Genomic DNA, 6,000 nt, shown 5'->3' on the forward strand with positions numbered 1-6,000 from the left:
TTCGCCGTGATGCGACCAAAGTATTATCACTGGAACAGCGAAAGTTTATTCCAGAATGCACACAACCTATTTGCTCTCGGTTTGTACCATTACATGAAGCCTCGGATTCATTCAAATGTAGTACTTCAAAACATGTATACCAACGCTCCAGGATACTGGCGTGGATGCTTTGATGTGTAGCATGGTTGTGCCAAATTCTATCTACAGTCTTCTCGTTAAAGCTATCGTGAAAGCATCCACGAAGATGTCCAATGTGTGGGAATTCTTTTATTATTTTTCGCCAAAATTCTATTGGAAGTGCGCCGTGTGAACAAATAGTATATCCGTAGGTGATGGCATCAGTGAACAACTTTGTTTTTATTTGCACAGCTGATGTGGAAGAGGACGGTAAGTTCAAACATGACGTTCATGCTAAAGAGATTCATAATCAAAACAGACTGGAATATTTTGTGCAGTATGTTTGCGGAAACACTGTCAACAAAGTACTAGCTCTCTTTTGAATCATAGGCCATGTGAGACCCTTCTATCTACTGTTTAAGATGCTTTACTTCAAGAAAGGCACTGTGTCGATGAAGCAATAACCCGTAAATCGGAACCCGTCAAGTTCAGTGCAAATGGTCGGGAAGTGAACGGTCAGAGGAACGATGTCATGAATTCTCAAAGAACTGTATAATGTAGTAAATTATTTTCTCTGAAGTCAGTAGAATTTGGCTGGCAAAAGTTACAACATATTGTTAGATCATAATTTCGGCACTTATTTCGATCATTGTTGTTCACATAAACAAACTATTACCGTGTTTTTCATGCAGCCAAATAATGTTCGCAAATTACACCTAAAGCTAAGACGAGTTACGTGAAATATGGAATGTATCTTGGATTTTATATTTCTTGTGGTTAAGCGATGAAGGACAGTTGCTGAGAGGTCAGTTACTAGCAAACACGAACAAGGTGGTTGTAAGCCATTTGACACCAAAGGAATACTCTTATCCCCAGAGCCTCTTGTACCTTCTCAGAGTGTTAAACAGGCATAACCAAACACTACAAAGTAGCTCCTTAATTCTCGCAGTAAGCTTAACGTCCTGTAGGATACGCGGTCGGAACCCGGACATGGATGCCTCATCAGTAGCCTATACCGTTCCCCTTGTGGTTTAGCGAAGAAGGCCAATTGCTTCAAAGTTAGCTATTAGCAAACACGAACCACTTTTTTGAGAAAGTGACTTATATTTCAGGCTAGTATTGTTATTATTTAACTGTCCAGTTTCGTTTTGGTGGCATTTCGTTTCACAGAAACTCAGTCCACTGGTGAGTTTGCAAGTTGGTTATAAGTTAATAAACAAATATTTATCATCAGCTCACAATAGCAATTTGAATTGATTTATACTCCACTTGTCAAACGCTTCTAAATCTTCCAAAATGGCACAAAGATCATGATGTCAAGTGATTTTAAATTCTTACTGTCTCGAGGATATGCTACTGATATTTCTAATCTTTATTGTACCATCAAGCACGTTTTAAAGTGAAAACATTGCAATGAAAGACGGTTTCAACGAGCAACTTGATCAACAATTTTACCTCATACATACAGTGTATTCCACCCGCGGTTTCCTTTTGAATATTCCGGTTATTAGGTTGCATGAAATATACTGCACGGGGATACCGATATCCACCATAGTGCGATCCCACGTCAGTATATTTTTTCACCGAATGACAGTTTTCCTAGTTCACAAGCTGCTAGCGATACTAAATGATTCACGAATCACGGACATAATAATAGAACTAACCTGAATACGAAGACACGCAACGTCTCAACAGCCTTCATGTGGTAAATATTTTGTATCGTGCTATCATGGTCGAGCATCCCATTTAAACCTTTTCAGGCTCCTAGAAATTTCATTCTGTGCGCATGCCTTGTTTTCTTCAAAAACGAGATCTGACACCCAGAATCTTAAGGAATAAAACTAAAGTTGGCGTCTGTAGTTTACCAGGAGTTTTATCAGAGCTGCTTTTGCTTTAATTAACACCTGTGTATTTGCGACCCGGTTTCACTGATCACTGTTCTTACTGCGCTGAATGGGAAAGTATTTGGCACCGTCATTCTACTTCAACATGTGTTGAAAAAGTTTGTTGCGAACAAGTTTGTTTGCAATATTTTTTTCAGTTTCCGCCCATCTATCCCAACGTTACTTTGCTTATCTCCACTGCTTTGTTTTGGAACGTTAAAGCCCCGGTTAACTGCAAGCTGATTATGGAAGTTATCGTAGGACGGCCTTACCTTGTCGTCTTGCAAAAAAGAAAACTCTTGAAAACAGTTCCATAACTTATAAATTTAGCTTTACTTGCCACACGTGATGATTTTGTCAATGTGCACATGTTGGGCGACTAAAAGTCAAAACAACGACACATGCCAACTGTCTCTTATCGCATTTGATGTCACTGTTAAACCTACAGAGCAGTTTCCTTGCATCATGTTTCAATGGGATAACAAAACCTCTGAGACTATACCTGCTCAAGGAACTAGATTTTGTCTGTGGGAAATTCACACTGACGTTTGTGCTGGAGCAACCAACTCCAAATTGAGCTAGTCTCTTGGCAGCTTTTGTGCTTTGTATCCGTCTGCGTTTATGAACAGCTGCTGTGTAAACCGCTGTTGTGTTCTTGCACAAATGTGAGACATCTTCACGGAATCCCTTGTCATTATACTTATTCTATAACATTTACGCACCGGCTTTAAAGATTTTGGCAATAAGTTTCAAAGACTATCCTTCCCTCCTCAGGCCGTCCAACCACCTCCATTGTTTATGATACGTCACATACCGGGCGTGATTAATTCCGTTTTTGACATATTGTCTATCCATAAAACAAAATTTTTGGCCTAGCAAGCTCTGCAAACGACTTGAGGACATGAAATATGCCGTAATTGTAGTCTGTGGACTTTTTTATTGCTGCTTGAAAGTTACCACTATAACGGCGACGTTCTTTAAATGGTTACGGTTGTTGATAAATTAATATGCCTCTCACGAAGGAGTCCCCACCGGATATTAATTTGTACGTTTGTGTTGGTTAAAAATACTCCACAGTGGTCTGTAGGAATGCTGCAATACCTCAAAGTGTAGTTGTGAGTAAATTTTTAGACTCAAAGGCCCAAATTCTAATCAAGATGGCTTTGGGCGGCCTGCGTAGAACGAGGGTATGGGGAAGATGGCACGGAATTCACGATCGCATTGCTGCTGTTATATCATATGCGCTTGGAAGTACATTGAAAATTTCGGTTTCTGAATGTGCTTCAAACTCATGATGTACTAATCCGATGCCGACCTTCGGCCGTTGGTCGACAAGGGAGGTCCATTTTCCACCCACTTTAACTTACGCGACCATTATTTTCGGGTGGCAGTATCAATGCTCCCAATGACATATATATGTAGTGAGTATTTACATAAAAGCTTTATCTTTCAGACAGTTGATGCCACAAAAAGAATCAGCTTTGATGTAAACATTTTGATATCAATCTGCAGTGCCTTGTTAACGGTCACATCACGAGAGAACTTTACTTCACATTAAACTTTTCATTGAACTGATGTTCTAGTTTCACGACTGTGTCACACAGTAGATCCGTGATGTTAAGTAGTTGCTGAAGCGCTACTAACAGGAGTGCATGTGTTGACAAAATCACAAGATAAAGTAAATAACAGAATGGTAAGTAAAGACAGAAGACAGCTTTCAAGCTCAGCACCTGACTGAAAATTAGTTTGGTTTAGTGCCATCTGCAAGGTTAAGCGGGTTGTCTGAATAGCCCTTGGGCGTCTCATTCATGAATAAAATGCATTGGCAGAGGCCAATGCACTTTATGGAGACATACAATTATACATGACTGATTATTTCGACAGCTATACTCATTTGTATATCAAATTAGTTTTTAAAGGAGAGTCATCAAGAACCCAACCGCATTTCTCGCTTGTAACGGTTTGAAGGTTTCCAGCAACACTGTGAGTAGTGTATTACGTCTATGACTGAATATAGATTTCACGTTGTTAACCGTTTTACAGGAGATGCCGAAAGCTATATAGTGGGTGAGTTTGATTGCTTTGACGTATAACATTTGTCACGCGACAAAAATACAAAAATTGGCTTACAAACGTGAGCTATCGGCATGTTTTAAAACGGTGTAGTTTAATAGAGGCTTATATTGGGTGGATCATCGTATTACTACGCGCAATTCTCAATTACATGTGGTTGACTAACCTCAAGGCACAAGACCGTATTAAAGGATTTGTTACGGGCTCACTAGTATCTTTTGATCAGAATAGGAGGAAGACTGTTCAAACGAGAGTGATGCAAAATCTACTGCTCAACGCCAATTAAAATTTTCCAGCCAGTTTTATTCCGTCCATGGCATTGCCTTTAAAATGGGGTCCACTGATCAACATGAACTGGACGTTTACCGGATTGCTGTTCGAACTGCCGTAGAACGCAGCCACCCGTTCAAGCATAAACAAGTTCGCTTTTAAAGACGTGAAAATTCGAAGACGTCCAATGTGCACTGGTGGAGTGGTGATAACAGGCTCGCCTCGAATGTCAGATGGCCGGATTTTAAACCCCAGAAAGGCTGATGAGTTATAGTAAGAACGAAACTCGAATCCAGTGCTCTGCCTCTTTAGTGTGTACTAGAATGACCACCATGAAACGAGGAGAGTAACTTTTAAGACTGATGTCAAAATGAGGGACAGAAGGCCACTATTTTTTTTCTCTGTTATTCCCGTTGACTTGCTTCTAACAGATCTTAACGCTTCAGCCAAAACATTGAACTACTACCAGGATTCTGAATTTGCCGTCAGATTTTCCGCAATCAGTCAATTATCACAAACTAATGGAATGGGCATTGATTATTGTCTGGATTTTCGAGCGATTGTTTTCTGTTGTTTTTTCAATCAAAATGATCTGGTAGAATATACTGGGAAATTATTTGTTATTTGGAATAATATTTGTTTTAGTCAGACAAATTACTGAAGGACAAAAACTGATAAATTAAAATTTTACAAAACACTCGGGCAAACCAGACGATGCTTAGTACTATCAACACCACTGTCTATTTATTTCTTCAACTGTTTGTAGAACTGCAGCAGTGCGCTGCAATATGTTTGTAACAAACGTTTCAAGATCATTAATTAACTTATCGATCAGTAGCTTCTCGTAAATCCTCAGTCTGTACTTGCTTGTGGACAAATACTAATTCCCAACAGAGATTTTGCTGATGCCTGTAATATCTGATGTTGTTTAAAAAATATAATTATTTTGACATTAGAAATGAGCAGACCGTGTTAGGAACAAGCGACAAAAATGATCATGGAAATAGATGTCCGCATAAAAGTTGTGGGACAAAAGGCGTGGCCTTGAAATCGCCCTACTGTGTACTTACATAAGGCCATATTGTCAGTATGATTGCCAGTGCCACTGCGCAATATTTTAGCAAAGTTAAACTGCCGTGTAGATGGTGTTCAAAGATTTTTAGTTGGACGTCACACAGGAACTGGATGGCCCATAACATGGCAATGTGGCGCTATTAAAACATTGGAGATGGGTCAAAATAACCAAGATGCATGGTAAACGGCACAGATTCCACTAATTCCTATGTCACCTGTCACCGAGCTAGCTGTAGCCTATCTAGGGTTATCAAAAACACATTACGTAAAATGAACTGTTTTTTGACATTTTGTCCTCAAACTATTTTGTACTTGGATGAAAATTTCCCAATGTGGTGGGAAATTTATGTCCAGGGTCAGCTTTTCTTGCCCTGATGGACGTTTTGTTGGTAGGGGGTATGAGAACATTTTGGAATCCATTAACATACCTGATTATCGCAACTTATGTTTTTTTTGCGGAAACAGATCAAATTGCGCCTGACGATGACGGTAAGCCTCGCATTATATTAGTAACTGTTAACTTCATTGGGTGGTAATGGTTTAGAAAATATGGTGTATTTGGACAAGCCCCCATAACATCGCT

The sequence above is a fragment of the Opisthorchis viverrini genome (assembly GCF_000715545.1).
Source record: "Opisthorchis viverrini unplaced genomic scaffold opera_v5_278, whole genome shotgun sequence".
NCBI lineage: Eukaryota > Metazoa > Platyhelminthes > Trematoda > Opisthorchiida > Opisthorchiidae > Opisthorchis > Opisthorchis viverrini.